The sequence below is a fragment of the Canis aureus genome, chromosome 8 (genome assembly GCF_053574225.1).
Source record: "Canis aureus isolate CA01 chromosome 8, VMU_Caureus_v.1.0, whole genome shotgun sequence".
Taxonomy (NCBI): Eukaryota; Metazoa; Chordata; class Mammalia; order Carnivora; family Canidae; genus Canis; species Canis aureus.
In genome coordinates, this window is record NC_135618.1 from 61,168,289 (window position 1) to 61,192,550 (window position 24,262).

Sequence of the window (24,262 nt, forward strand, 5' to 3'; positions counted from 1 at the left end):
GATAGGAGTCTCTAGCCCATGCTGAGACCCCCATGGGCCCTGCTCGGGCTGCTCCTTCCACCCCCGCTGTCCTCGCAGACCCCCTTCTCGCTCACCCTGAAGCTCTAGGATGCCTACATTCTGGATGGGGAGCGTGTGCTCACAGAAATGGCTTACACAGGATCCTCAAGGTGCACAGCAGTGAATGAGCCCGTGGGAGCCCAGGTGTGCCCGAGTTGGGGGGGGGCAGGGGTGTTGGCCCACTGCTCTGAGCAGCACCCAGGCCTGGGAAGAGGGGGGATGGCTGGGTAGGTGGGCTGAGTGGGGCCCCCTGAGAGAGGCAGCAGGCATGGGGCCTCCCCCAGCCATGGCACTGCCCACAGCACTCCTGGGCACAGCTGGGCCTCCAGCCGATGCCCTTGGGAGGTATCGTGGGGCAACGGGGTGGCCCCCTTTGGGTCTGACTTATACCCATTGCCCAGAACGCCTCCTGAAGCCCCTGGAAAGTCTTTGGGAGTTTCTGCAGGACTCGCTGGCCCAGCCCTGGGCCCTGGAGGATGAGGGGGTGCTCAGATACCTTCAGGCCTCCATGGCCCAGCTCTGAAGGATGAAGTGTGACCTGTCCCCTTCAGGTGGGCTCAGGGCCCAGTCCCCTCTCAATTCACCCTCCTGGGGCAGCCCGCAGTGGACAGAGTCCCTGGGGCCTTCCTTCTTGTCTCTGTGCCTCTCCTCTTCTTCTCCAACCTCAGGGAAACCAGGCCAGAGCTGGGTGTGTGGGCACTCACTGCAGGGGCTTGGGCATCAGCAGCATGGAGGGCTGTGATCAGGGTCAGGTCGGGGGGGCACTCAGAGAGCCATGAGGACCCCTGGGGCCCTACCAATTGGGGCCACACAGCCTACTGGACATGCTAACCCAGTCTGACTCTTTTCAGCGGGACCTGAGGAGTTCCCCACAATGCCCCAGGCCTGGAGCAAGTGTCCCCAGTGCCCAGGCCTCTCCTCTCTTCTCCTACTGCAGGAAGCGGATGGGCCGGCCTCCTCAGGCCCGGACACCCAACCTGAGCAGCCTGGACCTTCTCCAGCCAGGCCATCCTCAAGGCTGAGGAGCCACTGCAGGAGGGAAGCTCCCAGAGCGCACAGCTGCACACCCGTGTCCAGGAACTCCAGGGGCTCTGGTTCTGGCCTGTCTGCCCCAGCCCAGGACCTGTCGCTGGCCCGACTGCCCCCACAGCATGGAATTCCCTCCCCATCCTCCTGGTGAACCAGGAGGGTATATGCAGGGGGCCCCCAGACATGGGCTTGAAGCCAGAACATTGGGTCCCTTTCCCTTTAGGGCCACTCCAGAGGCCACACGACAGATCAGGCCATGGAACCCCCTGGACTCCTGTCACGGGGTCCACTCAGCCCATTAAAGATGATGCAGTAGGGATCAGGATACCTTCCTGCCTTGTGGCCACTGCAGCCCATGCCCCTCGTTGGGCAGTGACAGCTAGGACAGAGCCAAGGCAGTGCTGAGCCAGCTGCCCCAAGGCCCTGCACATGCCTAGGACTCTCTGACCTCCATGTCCACAGGGAAGCTAGATGCTCATGAGTCTCTGGAACAGAGCATGATGGTGAGTGTGGAGGCCCTGAGGCTCTGGCCAGCCGGTACCACGCCCTGCCTCATCTCACTGTCCTTCCTGGAAAGCAGCACCCCCCCATCCCCCGGCCAGGACACAAGTCCCTGACCCAGAAGGGCCTGGGCTGGCCTGGCCTGGGCTCTAGGGGTACAGAGTTGACTTGAACCTGGCCACAACCAGAATGAAGACTGACAGGACTGAGCCCCCCATCGCCCGGAACAGTCCTGGATTCTGTCCCAAGGCTGGGCGAGCCCTCTCAGGGCAGTATGTGGCCTCCTGGGGCCTGAGCATGCCTCACAGATCCAGGTTGTTGACCTAGGGCAGCGCTGGGAATAACAGGGCACCCAGCCAAGGGGTAGCAGGGGTGGGCCCCACCCTCACCCACACTAGGAGGCAGGTTCCTCCACATGCTGGGTCTCGAGCAGTCAGTCACCTGGCACCAATGGGCCAGAGGCTGGGGCCCAGCAGACATGATGGGACCCTGCTTGGGAAACCCAAAGCTGCAGGTCTAGGTCAGGTCTGCTGTCCTCAGAACTGCCTTTCAGGGCCCCAACCTCAGGAAATGTGCCCCCACCCAGAGTCAGCAAAGGCTCCAAGGTACAGGACTCTAGCACCCGCACCCCCGCGTGTTTTTGGATTTCCTCTAAAGGACAATAAGGTCTCCCTTCCCAGGGGAAGGCACACACCCTTGGCTCCTGTTTGCTGTTGAAAGTTCAATAAAGTATGTTAAAATGCAAAGCCAGCCTGTTTCTGCATCTCCCAGTGCTCTGTGCAAGCAGCGCTGGACAGACCCCTGAGAAAGGAAAAGGTGGCACAGCCCAGGCCCCCTGGCCAGCCCCTGCAGAAGGCCACCAGACAGACAAAGCTGAGATTCTCATGTGCCTTCCAATGTCAGCCAGACGCCAGGGTCAGGACCATCAAAGAATTTACTGCGACTCTGCCTGTGACTCATGGGCCAGGACAGGGCTGGGAGGAAAGCAACAGCCAGGGGACCAGTGGGATCAGGTCATGATAGTCTGTGCAAAGCATCCTGGGAGGTCTGTGGTCACTCTGTCCAGGGAGCCTGGGCTGGCCAGGCTCAGGTGGCACTTCCTTCCTTGCCCTGTGCCTGTGCTCTTGGGGTACAGACAACCAGCAGGGCTGTCAGAGTAGCCCCAGAGGAGACATCAGGACAGCAGGCATTGGCTCATGAAGCCTGGGCCACCTTCGTTGGGCGGGCTTGGCTTTCCAACCTTGTGCTGCTGGATTTCTCGCACCAGTGTGTGGAAGGCATCTTCCACGCCCTAGGTAGAAGGGGCTAGGTGAGACTGGGACTCGGCCTGGGGGCTTGGCAGTGGAGGAGACCAAGAGACCCTGGACCCTTCCCCACCTCCTCCCCACCTCAGGGCTACCCCCATTGGGCAGCTTGCTCCTCAGGAGCTACCTACACAGGGCAGCCCCAAGGTTGGCTCCCAGCTTGAGAGGCATCAAGGAGAAGAGAAGTCGCCAGTGCTCAGCTGGGACCAACTGCCAGACGCATGAAGGTGGCCAAGCTGGACCTTCAAACTCAGCTGACCCTCCAGTGGAAAGCCACTGTTTGAGTGATCCCAGAGTCGACCAGCAGAACCCAACTAGCCACCCAATGCCAGCACTAGAAATTATAAAGGAATGTCGTTTCAAGCCATTTCAGTGTTAGGATGAGACATCCTGCAGATCAGATAGCTGCACAGCAATAGATACACACCCACCCCCCAAAACAGAAGTTGGAATCCCCCCGAATGTTGTTAAATGGCAGTGGAATAGTTAAATACATGATGCTTTAGTCACACAGTAGGATAGATTGAAGATACTACAAATTACAATTGCAGAGAGGTTTTAGAGGTATGGAAGGTGCTTGCTGGGTTCTGACAATTAGTGAAGAGAGGTTGGGCTCTCTCTCAGAAAAGGATACCAGATCATTTTGAAAGCTACAGATGGCGAAATCTGTCGTTCTCTCTTTCAACTTCTGTTTTTTCCCCCTACTTTGTTCTTCATAATTCTATTTCCGCCTCTTCCCTTCATCCAAGCCAATGACCAAACAGGCTTTTTTTTTTTTTAAGACATTGGGTCCTAAAAGAAGGCAGAACTTTGGCTCTTGGTTTCAGGAATGATTATTGCCTATATTTATGCTGATCTACCTAACTCTGGCCTTCACAGCTCTTCTCTCCTTGCAGAATGAGGAGGAACATGGGTCTTATAGTGAAAGAAGCCCACTCCCACTTGGGTGGGACTGTCACTTGTGGAAAACATCATCTGGGCAAAGTAGTAAAAGCAGGGGCGATAAAGAATAGATTGCAGGGACACCCTAGGTGGCTCAGTGGTTGAGCATCTGCCTCCGGCTCAGGGCATGATCCCAGACTTCCAGGATCAAGTCCTGCATCGGGCTCCCTGCAGGAAGACTGCTTCTCCCTCTGCTTGTGTCTCCACCTCTCTCTGTGTCTCTCATGAATAAATAAATAAAATCTTTAAAAAAAAAAAAAAAAGAATCGACTGCAGGTTAAACATATTCTGGTTTGACTTTTTTTTTTCTGAAGTAAGCACTTACCTTTGATGCTGTTTAATTTGTTTATCCACTTATTATTTTAAAATATTTTATTTTTATGTAATCTCTATACCCAACTTGGGGCTCAAACTCATGACCCTAGGATCAAGAATTGCACGCTCCACCAACTGGGCCAGCCAGGCGCCACAAGGCCCTATTTTATATCTCTTTGCTTGCTTCCCAATCTCTGTATCCAATTGGAACATTAAGTCCATGAGCGGGGAGCTTAATTATCTCTGAATCATAGAACGTTCTTGCTATATCCCAATCATAGAATGATGTTTGCCATTGAACAGCACTTTAAATAAATTATCAGTTAAATGAATATTGGTAAAGGAAATTATCAACTTAAAAAGAGATATTATTTATTTATTCACGAGAGACACAGAGAGAGGCAGAGACATAGGCATAGGGAGAAGCAGGGTCCCTGTGGGGAGCTTGATGTGGGACTCCCTCCCAGGACACTGGGATCACAACCTGAGCTGAAGGCAGATGCTCAACCACTGAGCCACCCAGGTGCCCCAAAACTGTCAACTTTTAACCCTGCTTCCTGGGCTCCCAGGGAGCTATGTTTTCTTTAACATTTATCAACGTCCAAATGACTCCACAAAACCTCAAAGTATGGACTCAATTTCTACCCTGAACACATGCTGCATGTCTGGCTCAATTAAAAAAAAAATCTATCTATCTATCTATCTGTCTATCTATCTATCTATCTATCTCATAGGGAGCCTGGCTGACTCAGTGTGATTGGTAAGAGCATGTGACTCTTGATCTTGGGGTAGTGAGTTCAAGCCCCATGTTAGATGTAGAGATTGCAGAAAAATAAGGTATTTTTTTGAAGATTTATTTATTCATGAGAGACACAGAGAGAGGGGCAGAGACGCAGGCAGAGGGAGAAGCAGGCTCCCTGCAGGGAGCCCAATGTGGGACTCGATCCCAGGATTCCAGGATCACGCCCTGGGCCAAAGGCAGGTGCTAAACCACTGAGCCACCCAGGTGCCCCAAAACAGTCTTTATAAAAAATCAGTCAGTCAGTTATTTGAGGGAGATATAACCCTGGATCCCGCAGGGACAGGGAGCCAGCTTACAGGTCCACTGCACAGTATTATAAGCAGCAGAGCATAAAATCGAAACTTTTAGAAGTCCGCTAGAGTGGGGGACATACAGGGCTTGACAGTGCTCAGGTGCTTGACGGTGTGAAGTGGCCGGGGTGGAGAGGGGCCAGAAATGACAGTGTGGGCTCAGGACCCCCAGGGTCACAAGGACGGTGGTGCCAACTGTTCCAGGCACAGGAGCCAGGAAACTGGCTGAGAGCACCGGATCTAAAGGCCAGCTTTCTGCTCTGTGCTGCCATAAACTGCAAACCTTTTCCCAGTCATGAGACCGCTTTCCTGGGACTGGGCAGCAAAGGGCAGAAGTGGGAGGAGACCCTCCCCAGCAAGAAGAGCACAGGTCTCTGCCAGGGGAGTCTCTAAAATTTGGAGTTTTGAAACTCAGTCACTTGTCTGAGATTAGAAAGCTCACACACAAGCAGGGTGAACGCAGGGTTCTGACAAACTGCAGAGACAAGGGTCCTTGATGGCTCTTCTGCAAGACTCACTGCAGTCTGGGGGCGCGGGATGTTCAGCTCCAGGGCCAGAGAACCCCTTGCCCCCGTATTCATCCTATCTGTGCATAAAGTCTTCGGGAAGCAAAACAGCACCGCCTAGTGGAGACCAGAGGCGCTTACACTTAGTCCTGCCTCTGAGCACTTCAGGCACATTTCTTTTTCTTTTTTTTATTGGAGTTCAATTTGCCAACTTATAGCATAACACCCAGTGCTCATCCCGCCAAGTGCCCCCCTCAGTGCCCATCACCTAGTCACCCCAACTCCCCGTCCACCTCCCTTTCCACTACCCCTTGTTCGTTTCCCAGAGTTAGATGTCTCTCATGTTTTGTCACCCTCACTGATATTTTCAAGCACATTTCCACTAAGGCAAGCACACCTGACAATCAGTGCAACAGGCCCCTCCCCGAGAAGACCCGTGCAAATGACTGGCTCTCACCAAGTTTACTGATCATAGAGGGCTGCAAAGCTTCAGCTTTAGGGGGGAAATAGGATCTAGCTTCCTTTGTATTTTTATTCTTATTTCTTTATTATTTTTTCATTTATTTTCTTCAATTCTTTATTAATTTTTAAAAAAGATTTTAATTATTTATTCATGAGAGACACACAGAGAGAGAGGCAGAGACACAGGCAGAGAGAAGCAGGCTCCTTGCAGGGAGCCGGATTAGGACTTGATCCCAGGACTCCAGGATCACGCCCTGGGCTGAAGGCAGATGCTTAACTGCTGAGCCATCCAAGGATCCCCCAATTCTTTATTAATTTTTTAATTTTAATTTTTATGTATATGCTTTATATATTTTTATTTTTTGTTTATTTTTATTGTACTTTACTTTTTTCTTTCTTATTTTGGGATTTAGATTCTTTTAACAAGCAGGCCAGAACACACCCAGGATCTCATTTGGGGAGGGGGGTTGTTGTTATTGTTTTTCTTTTTCTTTCCTGGACAAAATAATGAGATGGAGAAATTCATCCCTCAAAAAGGACATGAGGTAGTACTCACAGCTAGGGAGTTAATCAATACAGATATAAGTAAGATGTCTGCACCAGGATTTAAGACAATGATTATAAGGATAGTAGCTGGGCTGGAAAAAAGCACAGAAGACACTAGAGAGTCCCTTGCTGTAGGAGATAAAAGAACTAAAATCTAGTCAGGCCAACATTAGAAATGCTATAATTAAGATGCAGTCCCAAGTGGAAACCATACAAACAAGAAAGGTAATGGACCAGAGAGGCAGACTTAGGGAACTCAGTGATTTATTAAAACAAGAACATTCATATCATGGGAGTCCCAGAAGATGAAGAGAGAGAAAAAGGAGAAGAAGTTTTATCTGAACAAATTATGAAACTTCTCTAATCTGAGGAAGAACACAGACACTGAAACCAAGAGCACAGAGAACTGCCACTAAATTCAACAAAAGCCCGCCATGGCCAAGACACATCATAGTCAAATTCACAAAATTCACAGACAAGGAAGGAATCCTGAAAGTAGAGTAGGAGGTGGGGGGAATCCTTAACCTACAAGGGAAGATGGATCAAGTTTGCGGCAGATCTGTCCACAGAAAATTGGCAGGCCGGAAAGCAGTGGAAGGAAATATCCAATATGCTGAATGGGAAAAATATGCAGCCAAGAATTCTTTATCCAGCAAGGCTGTCATTCAGAATATAAAGAGAGATAAAAAGTTTCTGGACAGAAAAAAATAAAGGAGTTCATGACCACTAAAGCAGTCTGGCAAGAAATTTGAAGGGGGACTCTTAGTGGAGAGAAAAAAAAAAAAGAGACGAAAAGCAACAAAGATTAGAAAGGACCAGGGAACATCACCAGAAACACCAACTCTACTGGTAACACAAAGGTATGAAATTTATATCTTCCAGTAATCACTCTGAATGTAGATGGACTAAATGCTCCAATCAAAAGATATAGGGTATTGGAATGGATTAAAAAATAAGATCCATCTATATGCTGCCTACAAGAGGCATTTTAGACCTACAGATACCTGCAGATTGAAAGTTAGGGGATGGAAAATCATCTATCATGATAATAGACATCAAAAGAAAGCTGGAAGAGCCATACTTATATCAAACAAATTAGATTTGAAACCAAAGACTGTAAAAAGAGATGAAGAAGGGCATTATTTCATAATTAAGAAGACTGTCCATTAAGAAGATCAAACAATTGAAAAAATTTATGCCCCCAACTTGGGAGTACTTACATGTGTAAACCAAATAACAACAAACATACATAAACTCATTGATAATAATACAATGATAGAGGATTTTAATGCGCACTTACAGCAATGGACAGATCATCTAAGCAGAAACAGGGGAACAATGGCTTTGACACACTGGACCAGATGGACTCAACAGATATATTCAGAACATTTCATCCTAAAGCAGCAGAATACACATTCCTTTCAAGTGCACATGAGACATTCTCCAGAACAAATCACATAATGGGCTACAAATCAGTCCTCAACAGGTACAAGAAGATTGAGATCATACCATGTACGTTTTCAGACCATAACACTATGAAACTTGAAGTCAACCACAGAAAAATAATTTTTTGGAAAGATCACAAATACATGGAGATTAAAGGACATTCTAATAAAGAACGAATGGGAGTAACCAGGAAATTAAAGAAGAAATTTTTAAAATAATGGAAACAAATAAAAATGAAAACATGTTTGTCAAAATCTCTGGGATACAGGAAAGGGAGTCCTAAGAGTGAAGTACGTAGCAATACAGGCCTACTTCAAGAAACAAGAAAAGTCTCAAATACACAACCTAACCTTACACCTAAGGGAGCTAGACAAGGAACAGCAAATAAAGCCTAAAGCCTGCAGAAGAAGGGAAATAATAAAGATTAGAGCAGAAATAAATGATATAGAAACAACAACAAAAACCAATAGAATGGAATAATGAAACTTAGAGCTGACTCTTCAAAAATAATTAATAAAATTGATAAACCTCTAGCCAGACTTAACAAAAAGAAAAGAGAAAGGACCCAAATAAATAAAATCACAAATGAAAGAGGAGAGATCACAATCAATACCACAAAAATAAAACAACAATAAGAGAATACTATGAAAAATTATATGCCAACAAACTGGGAGACCTAGAAGAAATGGACAAGTCCCTAGAAACCTACAAACTACCAAAACTGAAACAGGAAGAAATAGAAAATGTCAACAGACCCATAACTAGCAAAGAAATTGAATCAGCAATCAAAAATCTCCCAAAAAACAAAAGTCCAGGGTCAGATGGCTTCCCAGGGCAATTCTATCAGACATTTAAAGAAGAGTTAATGCCTATTCTTCTCAAACTTTTCCAAAAAAATAGAAATGGAAGGAAAACTTCTAAACTTGTTCTATGAGGCCAGCATTACCTTGATCCCCAAACCAGACGAAGACCCCACTAAAAAGGAGAAATACAGATGAATACTCCTGATGAACATGGAGGCAAAAATTCTCAATAAAATACTAGCAAATCAAATACGGCAGTACATTAAAAAAATTATTCACTACAATCAAGTGATATCTATTCCTGGGCTGCAAAGGTGGTTCAACATCCACAAATCAATCAACATGATGCACCACGTTAAGAAAAGAAAGGATAAGAACTATATGATCTGTCAATAGATGCAGAAAAGCATTTGACAGAATACAGAATCCTTTCTTGATTAAAAAAAAAAAAACAAAAAACAAAACTCTGGGATGCCTGGGTGGCTCAGCGGTTGAGCATTGGCCTTTGGATTGGGGTATGATCCTGGGGTCCAGGATTGAGTCCCACATCGGGCTCTCTGTGAGGAGCCTGCCTCTGCCTCTGCCTCTGCCTCTGTCTTCTTTCTCTCTGTGTGTCTCATGACGAAATAAATAAAATCTTTAAAAAAACCAAAAAACTCTGAACAAAGTAGAGATAGAAGGAACATACCTCAGCATCACAAAGGCCATATACCAAAGACCCACAGCTAATATTATGCTCAGTGGGGGATAAACTGAGTCCTTTCCCTATAGTCAGGAACAAGACAAGGATGTCCGCTCTCACCATTCCTATTCACCATAATACTGGAAGTCTTGGCCTCAGTAATCGGACAACAAAAAGAAATAAAAGGGATCCAAATTGGCAAGGAAGAAGTCAAACTATTTGCAGACAACATGATAGTCTATGTAGAAAATCCAAAAGACTGAACCAAAAAATTTGCTAGAAGTCAAACACTAATTTGGAAAAGTTGCAGGTTATAAAATCAATGTGCAGAAATCTGTTACATTTCTATACACAAATAACAAAGCAGCAGAAAAAGAAACAAAGGAATCAATCCCATATGTGATTGCACCAAAGACTATAAGACACCTAGAAAGAATACTAACTATAGAGATAAAAGATCTGTACTATGAAAACTACAGAATACTTACAAAAGAATTTGAAGAGGACACAAACAGAAAAGCATTCCATGCGCATTGATTGGAAGAGCAAATATTGTTAAAAATATATATTATCCAGAACAATCTATACATTTAATAAAATCCCTACTAAAATGCCACCAGCATTTTTCATACAGCTAGAACAAATGATCCTAAAATTTATATGGAACGAAAGATCCAAAATAGCCAAAGGAATGTTGAAAAAGAAAACTAAAGCTGGAGGCATAACAATTCCAGACCTCAAGTTATGTTACAAAGCAGTCGTCATCAAGACAGTAAGGTACTGGCACAAAAAACAGACACATAAATCAATGAACAGAATAGAGAACCCAGAAACTCAACACTATGGTCTACAATCCTCAACAGAGCAGAAAGAATAGGCAGTGGAAAAAAGACAGTCTCTGCAACAAATGATGTTGGGAAAATTGGACAGTCACATGCAGAATGAAACTTGACCACTTTCTTACACCATACACAAAATAAACTTAAAATGGATGAAAGACCTAAATGTGAGACAGGAACTCATCAAAATCATAGAGAGAACACAGGCAGAAATCCCTTGACTTTGGTCATAGCAACTTCTTATTAGACACATCACTGGAGGCAAGGCAAATAAAAGCAAAAATGAACTATTGGGACTTCCATCAAGGTAAAAAATCTTCTGCATAGTGAAGGAAATAATCACCAAAACTAAAAGGTAGCCTATATAATCTGAGAAGATATTTGCAAATGAGTATCTGTTAAAGGGCTAGCATTCAAAATCTATAAAGACCCTATCAAACTCAACACCCAAAAAACAAATAATCCAGTTAATAAATGGGCAGAAGACATGAACAGACATTTCTCCAAAGAAGACATACAAATGGCTAACTGACACATGAAAAGATGCTCAACATCAGTCAGCATCAGGGAAATACAAATCAAAACAACAATGAGATACCACCTCAAACATGTCAGAATAGCTCAAATTAACAACACAAGAAACAATAGATGTTGGTGAGGATGTGGACAAGGGGGAACCCTCTTGCCCTGTTGGTAGGAATGCAAACTGGTGTAGCCACTCTGGAAAAGAGTTTGGAGGTTCCTCAAAAAGTTAAAAATAGAGATACCCTATGATCAAGCAATTGCATACTAGGTATTTACCCAAAGGGTACAAAAGCACTGATTCAAAGGGGTACATGCACCCCAATGTTTATAGCAGCCAAACTATGGAGAGAGTCCAAATATCCAATGACTGATGAATGGATAAAGATGTGGTAATGTATACAATAGAATGTTACTCAACAATCAAAAAGAATGAAATCTTGCCTGACGTGGATGGAACTAGAAGGTATTATGCAAAGTGAAATAAGTCAGTCAGAGAAAGACAAATACCATATGATTTCACTCATATGTGGAATTTAAGAAAGAAAACAGATGAACATATGGGAAGGGGAGAGAAAGAAAGGAGAGAGGGAAACTAGCCATAAGTGACTTAATAGAGAACAGGGATGCTTGGGTGGCTCGGTGGTTGAGCATCTGCCTTTGGCTCGGGGCATGATCCTGGAGTCCTGGGATTGAGTCCCACATCGAGCTCCATGCAGGAGGCTTGCTGCTCCCTCTGCCTATGTCTGCCTCTCTCATGAATAAATAAAATCTTAAAAAAAAAGAACAACAGAGAACAAACTGAGGGTTGATGGAGGGAGGTGGGTGAGAGATGGGCGAGGTGGGTGAGAGATGGGCTAGATGGGTGACAGGTATTAAGGAAGCCCTTGTTATGATGAGCATTGGGTGCATTGGGTGTTGTATGTAAGTGACAAATCACTGAATTCTACTTCAGAAGCCAATATTGCAGTGTATGTTAAAATTTTTTAAAAAAGGAATAGACTTAGGGAACAGAGTGACTCCATCAAACATAATAACATTCATATTATAGGAGTCCCAGGAGAAGGAGAGAGAGAAAGGGGAGCAGAAAATTTATTTGAAGAAATAATAGCTGAAAAATTCCTTAATCTGGAGAAGGAAATATACATCCAAATCTAGGAAACACTGAGAACTCTCATCAAAATCAACAAAAGCAGACCCAAAGCAAGACATATGGTATTTAAATTGGCAAAATACAGTGATTAAACAGTTTTTTTAAACTAGCAAGACAAAATAAGTTAGAATGTACATGGGAAAATCCATAAAGCTAGCAGGAGATTTTTCAACAGATATTTGTAACATAGAAGGGAGCAGCATGATTTTTTCAAAGTGCTGAATGGGAAAAATCTGCAGCCAAGAATACTCTCTCCAGCAAGGGCATCATTCAGAATAGAAGGAGAGATAGAGTTTCCCAGACAAACAAATCTAAAGGAGTTCATGACCACTAAACCAGCCCTGAAAAAATATTAAAGAGGAATGTAGGAGTGGAAAGGAGAGATCAAAAGTGACAGTATAAAGGCAGGAAATCCAACAGCAGTAAAAGTGAATATTTCTGTGAAAAATCAGTCCATAAGTTCACAAAAAAAGGATTTAAGTTATAATATTTATCTAAAACCTAAGAAGGGGAAAAGAATGGTCTCAAACTTAAATGACTATCACATTAATATAGACTGCTGTATACAGAAGAGGCTATATACAAAGAAAATGGTAATCATATATCAAAAAACCACACTAATAAATATGCAAATGAGAAACAAATTCAAACACATCACTAAAGAAAATATAAACCTAAATGAAAGATAAGAAAATATTCAGAAACAACCAGAAAACAAGTAATAAAATGGCAATAAGTACCTATCTATTAATAATGACTTTGAATGTAAACAGGTTAGATGTTCCAATCAAAAGGATTAAAAAAAAAACACAACAACATCTGTATGCTGCTTAAAAGAGACTCATGTTACACCTAAAAAGACCTGCAGATGGAAAGTGAGGGGATGGGGAAACATTTATTAAACAAACAGATGTCAAAAGAAAGCCAGAGTGGGGCACCTGGGTGGCTCAGTCAGTTTAGTGTCTCTTAGTTTCAGCTCTGGTCATCTCATGGTTGCGGGATCAAGTCCCCCATCAGGCTCTGTACTCTTTTTTTTTTTTTTTTTAAAGATTTTATTTATTTATTCATGAGAGGCACAGAGAGAGAGACAGAGACAAAGGTAGAGGGAGAAGCAGCTCCATGCAGGGAGCCCAATGTGGGACTCAATCCTGGGACTCCAGGATCATGCCCTGGGCCAAAGGCAGGCACTAAATCGCTGAGCCACCCAGGAGTTCCAAGCTCTGTCCTCAATGGGAATCCACTTGAGATTCCCTTTCCTCTCCCTCTTCCTCTGCCCCTCCCCCTACTCTAAAATAAATCTTAAAAAATGCTGGAGTAGGGCTCCCTGGGTGGCGCAGCGGTTTGGCGCCTGCCTTTGGCCCAGGGCGCGATCCTGGAGACCCGGGATCGAATCCCACGTCGGGCTCCCGGTGCATGGAGCCTGCTTCTCCCTCTGCCTGTGTCTCTGCCTCTCTCTCTCTCTCTCTCTCTGTAACTATCATAAATAAATAAAAAAATTAAAAAAAATTTAAAAAAATGCTGGAGTACCAACACTTATATCAGACAGACTAGACCTAAAAACAAAGACTTCATGAGAGACAGAGAAGGGTACTATATAATTATTAAGGGTACAATCCAACAAGAAAATTTATGCCCCCAACATAGAAGCACACAAATATATAAAAATTAATAACAGATATAATGGAATTCATTGATAATACATTAATAGTAGGGGATGGCAAAGAGATTGAATCAGCAATCAAAAATCTTCTAACAAAGTCCAGGACCAGATGGGTTCCCAGGGCAATTCTATCAGATATTTATAGAAGAATTAATATCTGTTCGTCTTAAACTATTCCAAAAGTAGAAAAGGAAGGAAAACTTCCAAATTCATTCTATGAGGCTAGCATTACCCTGATACCAAAACCAGATAAAGACACCACTACAAAGAGAGAGAGAGAGAGAGAGAGAGAGAGAGAAAGTAAAGGTCAATATCCCGTATTGACAAAGATCAAAAACTCTCAATAAAAAACTAGCATAGTGAATCCAACAATACATTAAATAAATCATTCACCATGATCAAGTGGGAGTTATTCCTGGGTTGTCAAGATGGTTCAATATTATTGAATCAATCAACGGGATACACAACATTATTAAAAGAAGGGCTAAGAACTACATGATCATTTCAATAGATGCAGAGAAAGCACTGACAAAATACAACATCCATTCATGATGAAAGCCCAACAAAGTAAGTTTAGAAGGAATGTACCTCAACATAATAAAAACCATAGATGAAAAACCCAGAATATCATTCTCAATAGGGAAAAATCAAGGCCTTTTCCTCTATAGTCAGGAACAAGACAGGGATGTCCATTGTCATCACTCTTATTCAACACGGTCCTGGAAGTCCTAGCCATAGTAATCAGACAACAAAAAGAAATAAAAGGCATCCAAATCAGCTAGGAAGACGTCAAACTTTCACTATTTGATGATGACATGATTTTCTGTATAGAAAACCCAAAAATCTCCATCAAAAAACTGCTAAAACTGATAAATTCAGTGAAATCACAGGATACAAAAATCACCTTGCAGAAATCTGTCATGTTTCTATGCAACAATAATGAGGCAGTAGAAAGAGAATTAAGGGATCAATTCCATTTATACTAGCACCAAAAACAATAAGATACATAGGATTAAGCCTAACCAAAGAAATGAATGACCTGTACTGTAAATACTATAAAACATTGATGAAGGAAATTGGGGAGCACCTGGGTGGCTCAGTAGTTGAGCATCTACCTTTGGCTCAGGGTGTTAACCCTGGGATCCTGGGATCGAGTCCTGCATCGAGCTCCCTGTGAGGAACCTGCTTCTCCTTCTATCTATGTCTCTGCCTCTCTCTCTCTCTGTCTCTCTCATGAATAAATAAATAAAATCTTTAAAAAAAATTTTAAAAAATAAATTGAAGATGACACAAAATGGAAAGACATTTCATGCTCATGGATAGGAAGAACAAATATTGTTAAAAAGGCTATACTACTCAAAACAATCTACAAATTTAATGCAATCCCTATCAACATAGCAATAGCATTTTTCACAGAGCTGGAACAAATAATCCTAAAATTTGTAGGGAACCATGAAAAACTGAAAATAGCCAAAGCAGTGTTGAAAAAGAAAACCAAAGCTGGGGCATCACAATTTCAGACTTCAAGTCATATTACAGAGCTCTAGTGATCAAAAGGGTATGGTACAGGCACAAGAAGTAGACACGCAGATCAATAGAACAGAATAGAAAACTGAGATGAGATATGAACCGATAACTCTATGCTCAATTAATCTTCAACAAAGCGGGAAAGAATACCCAATGGGGAAAAGGGAAAAGCCAGTCTCTTCAACAAATGGTGTTGGGAAAACTGGACAGCCACATGCAGAAGAATGAAACAGGACCACTTTCTTACATCATATATAAAAAATAAAATCAAAATGGATCAAAGACCTAAATGTGAGACCTGAAACCATAAAAAGAAGAAAAGATAGGCAGTAATGTCTTTGACATTGGCCATAGGATCTTTCTAGATAAGCCGCTGAGGCAAGGGAAACAAAAGCAAAAATAAACTATTGGGACTTCATGAAGATAAAAACGTTCTGCACAGTGAAGGAAACAACCAAAACTAAAAGGCAACATACAAAATGAGAGAAGATATTTGTAAATGACATATCCAATAAAGAGTTAGTATCCAAAATATATAAGGCAAATATAAATCTCAACATCCAAAACATGAATTATCCAATTGAACATGGGCAGAAGACATGAATGGATATTTTCTCTAAGAAGACATCCAGATGGCCAACATACACATGGAAAGATACTCAGTATCACTCATCATCAGGGAAATGCAAATCAAAACCATGAGGTATCACCTCACACCTGTTTTAATGGCTAAAATTAACAACAAAAGAAACAACAGGTATTGCTGAGGATGTGGAGAAAGGGGAACTCTTGCACTGTTAGTGGGAATGCAAACTGGTGCAGCCACTGTGGAAAACAGTAGGGAGATTCCTCAAAAAGTTAAAAATAGAGCTACCCTCCGATGCAGAAATTGCACAACTAGGTATTTACCCAAAGGATACAAAAATACAGATTCCAAGGGGTACATGTACCCCAATGTTTGTAGCAGCATTACCAACAATAGCCAAACATTGGAAACAGCTCAAATGTCCATCACAAGATGAATGGATAAAGAAGATGTGGTATATACACACACTGGAATAGCACTCAGTCATCAGAAAGGATGAAGCAATGCCATTTACAATCACATGGAAGAAGCTGAAAAGAATTATGCTAACTGAAATAAGTCAGCCAGAGAAAGACAAATACCATACAATTTCATTCATATGTGGATTTTAAGAAACAAAACAACCGGGCAGCCCCGGTGGCACACTGGTTTAGCGCCACCTGCAGCTCAGGACATGATCCTGGAGATCCGGGATTGAGTCCCACGTCGGGCCCCCTGCATGGAGCCTGCTTCTCCCTCTGCCTGTCTCTGCCTGTGTCTCTGCCTCTCTCTCTCTCTGTGTGTCTCTATGAATGAATAAATAAAATCTTTAAAAAAAAAAGAAACAAAGCAACCTGGCAAAGGGGGAGAAATGAGAGAAGCAAATCAAAACTATAGAGAATAGACTAATAAATACCAGAGGAAGGTGAGGGGGTGGGGAAACAGGGGATGGGGATGAAGGAGGGCACCTATGATGAGTACCAAGTATCCAACTGTTGAATGACTATGTTATACGCCTGAAACTAATAATATACTGTGTTAACAATCAGGAATTTAAATAAAAATTTAAAAATAACAATTGTTAGTATTCATGAAACAGGTGTACACATAGAAATAAAAACAGAAAGGAAAGTGAATATCCATATAAAAAGTATTTAGAGCCACAAATCCCCTCCTTATTTCAGCTCAACAGATGGCTCCCATGTCTATTCTCACCCCAACAGGAGCCTGGAGTTTGATACTCTGGAGAGGACTCTGAATTGATGATTGCCAAAACATAACCTGACCCAAAACATAACTATAATGCTTAAAACTAACCCACTGAGATACTGGGAATCCCAGATGCCAGGGACATGCCCAGACCCCACCTCTAACTCTACACAGAAAATAACCCTAATCCTAATCTTAATACTAACCTTAACCTAAGCCTAACACTAGACCTATCACTAAAAACAAACAAACAAACAAACAAACAAACAAACAAACAAACAAACATTAACCCCTAGCCCCTAATCCATAACACCTAAACCTAACTCCAAACCTAACCTCTAACCCCAATCCTAACTATAACCTATAACCCTAACCAGTAACCTAAACCCTAACCAGTAACCCTAACCTGCTGAGCCAAGCCCCACATTCAGCATCCCCCTGAACACAAACCCTGAGCCAGAGCCTCATCCTCACCTTCGGTTTCTACTCAGCTCTCTGGGTGGATCTCAAAACTACCTCCACATAGGAACCTCCAAGCTCCAGGACCCTAACCCTAACCCTAGGTTGGGTTCTGAACCCACCCAGTCCCAGAGCCTGGCTCCAAACCCCGAGGGACACCTCAGAGATACAAGAAGACACAGCCAACAACACAGGAGGGAATTGTGCCATTTGGAAGAGCGGCAGATAGCCATGGTAGGAGAAATCCGAAGTCCCCCCTGAGCCAGGACCCATGCTCAGAGTCCCCCTAAGAACAAACCCTGATCCTAAGCCTCACCCTCACCCTTGACCTCTATTCAGCATTCCGGACAGATCTCAAAATACCCCTACATAAGATCCTCCAAGCTCCTGGGCCCTAACACTAATCCTTGGTTGGGATCTTAAACCATCCAGCCCCAAAGCTGGGCTCCGAACCCTGAGGGATTTGGGATACCGGTGTGGCACCAGAAGACTCAGCCAGCAACCCAGCAGGAAATTCTTCCATTTGGAAGGCCTGCAAATAGTGTGAACATGAGAATTCTGAAGGTCAACCTGAGCCAAGCCCTGTGTTCAGTGCCCCCTGAACACAACCCTAAGCCTGAGCCTCACACTGCCCATCACCCTCAACCCGTCCCTCAGGGCAAGTCTAGACACTGCTGTCAGATCGGACCCTCCCACTCCTGGGCCCTAACCCTAACCCTAACTCTAGGTTGGGTTCTGACCCCACCCAGCCCCAAAGCCAGACTCTGAACCCCAAGGTATTTGGGATACCTCAGCAACACCAGAAGTCTTGGGCAGCAACACAGGAGGAAACCATGACATTGGGAAAACCTGGAAATCTCTGGAGCAAGAGAAATCCGAAGGAACCCCTGAGCCAAGCCGCATGTTCAGCACCCCCATGAACTCCAACCCTGAGTCAGAGCCTACCCCTTCCCCTTGCCCTCTACTCAGAACTCTGGGCAGATCTTCACACTCCTAGCAGATAGGACCTCCAAGCTCCTGGCTCTGACCCTAACCCTAACCCTAAGTTGGGTTCAGACATGACCCAGCTCCAAACCCTGGCATCGAATCCCAAGTGATTTGGAACAGCTGAGCGACACCAGAAGACTTGGCCAGTAACACAGAAGGAAATCGTCCATTTGTAATGAGGCCAGAGATGAAGATATCTGAAATACCCCCTGAGTCACGCCCCAAATTCAACGACCCCTGAACACCAACCCTGAGCCTCACACTAACCCTTGCCCTCAACTCAGCTTTCTGGGCAGATCTACAAATTACCTCCAGAAAGGACCCTCCAAACTCCTGGGCCCTGCCCCTAACCCTGGTTGGGATCTGACCTGACCTCAAAATCCAAGTGATTTGGGACACCAGGTCAACACCAGAAGACTCGGCCAGCAACCCAGGAGGACTTTGTGTCATTTGGAAGAGTGGCAAATAGCTAAGCTAGGAAAAATCTGAAGAACTACCTGAGCCAAACCCCATGTTCAGTGCCCCCCAGAACACGAACACTCAGTCTGAGCCTCACCCTAATCCTTGCCCTTAACTTAGCCCTATGAGCAGGTCTCCACCTTGCTGGCTGATAGGACTCTTGAAGCTCCTGGGCCCTAACCCTAACCTTAGGGTTGGTTCTGACCCGAGCCACCCCCAGTGCCTGGTTCCTAACCTCAAGGGATTTGGAACAGCTGTACAACACCAGAAAACTCAGCCGGCAACACAGGAGGGAATTGGGCCATTTTGAAGACTGGAGAAGAGCTAGAGCAGGAGAAATCTGGAGTGGAGAAATCCATCCCTCCTGGATGGTGTCCACACTGATGGCAAATCAAAACCTGCAAGCTCCTGGGCTGTAGCTCTAACATCCACTGGGTTCTGACACTCCCCAGCCCCAAAGCTGCTTCCAAACACCGAGAGATCTGGGACACCTGAGCAACACCAGAAGCCTCAGCCAGCAACACAGATGCAGATCTTACCATTTGGGAAACCGGAAAGGAGCTAGAGCATGAGAAATCTGAAGGAAAACCTAAGGGCACCCACACATTCAGCGCTCCCCTGAACACAAACCCAAAGACTGACCCTTGCCCTAACCCTGCCCCTCAACTCAGCCCTAAACCCTAATCCTAATCCCTGACTCCTAAAGCCTAAACCTAACCCTCATCTGAATTAGAAAATTGGATCAGAAGGGTAAAGATATTTTGGATAGTGGGCAGGCGGACACAGTTGAAAACTGCTTGGGGTTATAATGTGTCATCTGTAGCATTTCCTCACATAGGGTTATGTGGTGCCTCCTTGGGAGAGTGTCTTTGGCTTGGCTAAAACACACTGAATTATTCCTTGTGAAGTGGCAGGTGGAGGTAAAGAGATGACGGCTGCGGAGTCTGAGGGTTGAGATAAGGAGTATTTGTGCTGCTGGGACAAGTTTACTGCTGGTTTCAAATCTCTATGGAATAAGTTATTCCTCCCAACGTGCACATGAGCACCCTGCCAGAGAAGCAGAGGGGGGACACCCAACTCTGTGAGGGAGGCCACGCCTACCCAGACCCAGCTCACCCAGGGTGGAGAGGCCACTTGTCCTTATAGGAGGCCACAGGTTAGCAAGAGGCATGTGGGAGGATTATACGGGTGGCCCCCATGCTTTGGGTCCAGTAGAAGCAGTGGGATTTGGGATTACAATTTCCCACTATGCTCCACCAAAACATGGTTAGAACTGTGAGGATGAATGAAGGGAAACCTCACTAAAGCGAGCTCTGGATTCTAGAAGGGGAGGCTGGAAGGGGGGCCGACTACTCCGTGTCAGTCACAGGAAGGACTGTCAAGTACAGACCCCAACATCAGGACCCCCCACAGGAGAGACGCCCCAGGGACAGGCCCCAACAGGGGAAGTTCAGGGAATCTCCTATAAGACATTGACGCCGCCCTGCAGCCCAGCCGGGGAGAAACCTCCATCACCCCGAACCCCAGCTTTTCTCCAGGGGACGTTCCTTCAAAACAACCTGCCTAACTTCCTCCTTCTCCACGAAATAATGAACAGGTGACAGGCCTGTGTCTGAAACCTGTAGACACCGACGACAGAAATCCAGGGAGCCACACGGAGACGCAAGTTCCTCTGTGCTCAGCGAAGGGAAGAACCGATGCAGTGAAAATACCTGGTCTGCCTGAAGCCGTCTACACGGTCAGCTCAGTCCTTCCAAAGTCCCAGCGGCGTTTTCACAGGTGCAGAACCAACAACCCCGAAGCGGTGTGGACGTGGCGGGAGTTCCCTGAGTGCAGACAGTCGGAGGAGCCCCAGGAACCGAATCCTTGTGGTGCATAAACACCGACACGTGGACCCGCCCAGTGGCTCTGGAGCCCAGAAAGCGGGGACCCCGCAGCCCAGCGCACAGCCCCGTGCGGGACCCCAGGTCACCGCACACATAGCGACGGAAACCCCAGCGTCCGCGAGGCTCGCCCTTCCTACGCGGGGTCCTGTGAGCACAGACTCCCCAGCCACCTGGCTCGGGCGCTTCTCCGCACCTGCTCCCCCGCGGCGGGTCCTGAGGAGGCGGGGCTCCTGTCCGCGTGGACGCAGGCCCACCTCCTCCACAGCGGGTCCTGAGGAGGCCGGCCTCTGTCAGTGTAGACGCGGACTCATCTCCACTGCTGGTCGTGAGGGGGCAGGGTTCCCGTCGGCGTGGACCTGGCCCCATGTCCTTCATAGCAGGTCCTGAGGAGGCCGGGCTCCTGTCCGCGTGGACTCGGGCTCAAACCCCTCCACAGCGGGTCCCGAAGAGGCGGGGCTTCTGTCAGTGTGGACACGGGCTCACCTCCTCCACAGCGAGTCCTGAGGAGGCCAGGCTCCTGTCAGTGTGGACCTGGCCCCATGTCCTTCATAGCGGGTCCTGAGGAGGCCGGGCTCCTGTCGGCGTGGACGCGGACCCATATCCTCCACAGCAAGTCCTGAGGAGGCTGGGCTCCTGTCGGCGTGGACGCAGACTCACATCCTCCACAGCAGGTCCTGAGGAGGCCGGACTCCTGTCAATATGGACGCGGCCACTGGTCCTCCACATCAGGCCCTGTCAAGGTAGACGCAGCCCCATGTCCTCCCCAGGCCCCCACAGCGGGTCCCGAGGGACGCCGGGCTCCTGCCAGCGTGGGCGCGGCCCCGCGTCCTGCTGAAGCTTCCACAGGGGGTCCTGAGGGGGCGGGGGTCCTGTCTGTGTGGACGCGGCCCCGCGTCCTCCCGAAGCTCCCACGGGGGTCCTGAGGAAGTGGAGCTCCAGCCTGGGCAGGAGGCAGGCTGAACACGCGCGCGGGGCGTCAGGGAGCTGGGCTCGGGCGCCCCCTGCAGGAGGCGGAGGCAGTGCAGGATGCGCCGGCTCACGGGTCGGGCGAGACCGCGCCCCCTCCCGGGGACCAGCCGAATCCATTACATTTTTGAAGCTCAAACTGAAGGGGAGCCCAATATCCCTCAACTTCTCCAAAAATAGTTAAGGAACAGTCAATTGGAAGCCATATGAAATGAAAGGTAGGCACAAACTTTACAACCTACACCAAAATTCACTCTAAACTGTAGATAAATTTAAAATTCAAGCACAAACATCAACCCACAAAAGAGAAAAATTGATAGCATGGACTTTATAAAATTAAAACTTCTACTCTGAAAAACCTTGTTCAAAGAACCAAAAGACAAGCCACAGACTGAGAGAACATATTTACAAACCATGTATCTGATAAAGGATTTATATGCAGAATGTACCCTGATCCTAAATCCTAGTTCCCTCAAGGTCTTCTACCTCTAGGTTGGAACTCACGAGCTGCAGTTACTCAGCCTAGTGCTCTCCCTAATGAGCCTTCTGGACAACCAGGTTACCCTGGGATCTTCCATCACCTCAGCCTAAACACATACCAAGCTATCCCATTAACCATTATGTCCAATGCTCCAAGGCTCACCATAACTCCTTATGCCTTTGTCTCCTAAACCCTCATTCCCTAACCATCACCACCTGATCCCTCTAATCTTTCAACTAACAAACAATCCCTCAAACCCTCTAAACACACACCCAATACTGTTGCCCCTCACCACCTAAACAATCACCCTCTCAAACTGTCACTCACTCACCCTTAAATCATTATCCTCCAAATTCTGAACCCACTAGCTCCCCACACACCACCCACTGAACCTCCTAAACCCTCCCCCTGCAAATACACACCAGCTCCTGCCCTCATCCACTCACCCCCCAAAAAACATTTCCACTCAGACCCAGTAACACTCATTCCCTCTTCCTCCCACCTCCTCACACTAAAGCACTCAAAAAATAAGGGTGTGAAACTAAAAGCCAAATGCCATAACCCTAAAATCATACACCATTAAACAACAGAATAATAGAGTCATTATCTATAAACCATATACCATGAACTCAAACCAGATACCATAAACCATAGCCATAAACCATAGCCATGATCCACATGACATGAACTAGAACCAGAACCATAATCATAACCGAAACCAACATAAATATTCATGACAACATTGTTCATAATTGGAAAATGGCACAAAATATGCAAACTTGCCACAAAGGGTAAATGAATACACAATATGGATAGTCCATAAACTGAAATGTTCTTCCACCATATCAAGAATGAAGTAAAATTGTGCAGCTGCTGTGGTAAATTGAATGGCAGTTCCTCAAAATCTTAGAAATAGGAATAATTATTACACCCCAGGGCATATACCACAAATATTTGAAAGCAAGGACTCTCTGTATTTATTCCCCCAAATCTGTAGCACCATTATGCACAATAGCCAAAAGGCTGAACTGACCAAAGTGTCCACTGAAGGATGAATGAGTAGTATACACACAAGGGAATATTATTCAACCATGCAAAGGACTAAAGTATTGATTCATATCACAATATGGATGAGCCTTCAATTTACTATGACAAGGGCAATAAATCAATCACAGAAAAGAATATTATAAGATTCTACTTGTTTGAAGTATCCAAAATAATCAAATTCACCTATAGAAGTAAGATCTGGTTACCAGGCAGAGGGGACAAGGGAAAGGGGAGTTCATGTTTAATATACACAGACTTTCTTTAGGTCAAAATTTAAACATTTCTGAGGTGGAAGGTGATGATTTTTGTATAACAATGGGAATATACTTAGTGGCATACAACTATAGACTTCAAATCTTTTATTTTAAAAAATCTTTTAAATGGTCACTATTATGTTTTATAAACTCACAAATAAAGTCATGACTGAAATACTGAAACATGTTACAACATGAACAAAGATTGGAAACAAACTAAATTACAGAGCCATACAGAAAAAGGCTGCTGCCCAGATTGGAGCCCTTTGTGATGTTTAAATCAATCATGGTTGTGAAGTGAGTGAAAGTCTTGGTAACAGTAAAGTGGGTTACAACAGGAGGAGTCATTGTCACACAGTTCAGGCAGGTGGTGACAGTTGAAGTGGCCTCTGGATTGGATTATAATGAGGAACCCATAATTATTTCCCTAAGATCAGGAACAAGACAGGGATGTCCACTCTCACCACTGCTATTCAACATAGTACTGGAAGTCCTAGCCTCAGCAATCAGGTAACAAAAAGAAATAAAAGGCATTCAAATTGGCAAAGAAGTCAAACTCT

The 24,262-nt window shown here is 45.4% G+C and overlaps 1 long non-coding RNA gene across 1 annotated transcript; it reads left to right on the forward strand.

Moving 5' to 3' along the window:
* Positions 1-484: 484 nt before the first annotated feature.
* On the forward strand, positions 485-2,336 carry LOC144318153 (uncharacterized). The gene is made up of 2 exons (XR_013383986.1): positions 485-611; positions 998-2,336. It is a non-coding gene; the product is annotated as an uncharacterized LOC144318153 (long non-coding RNA).
* Positions 2,337-24,262: the final 21,926 nt, after the last annotated feature.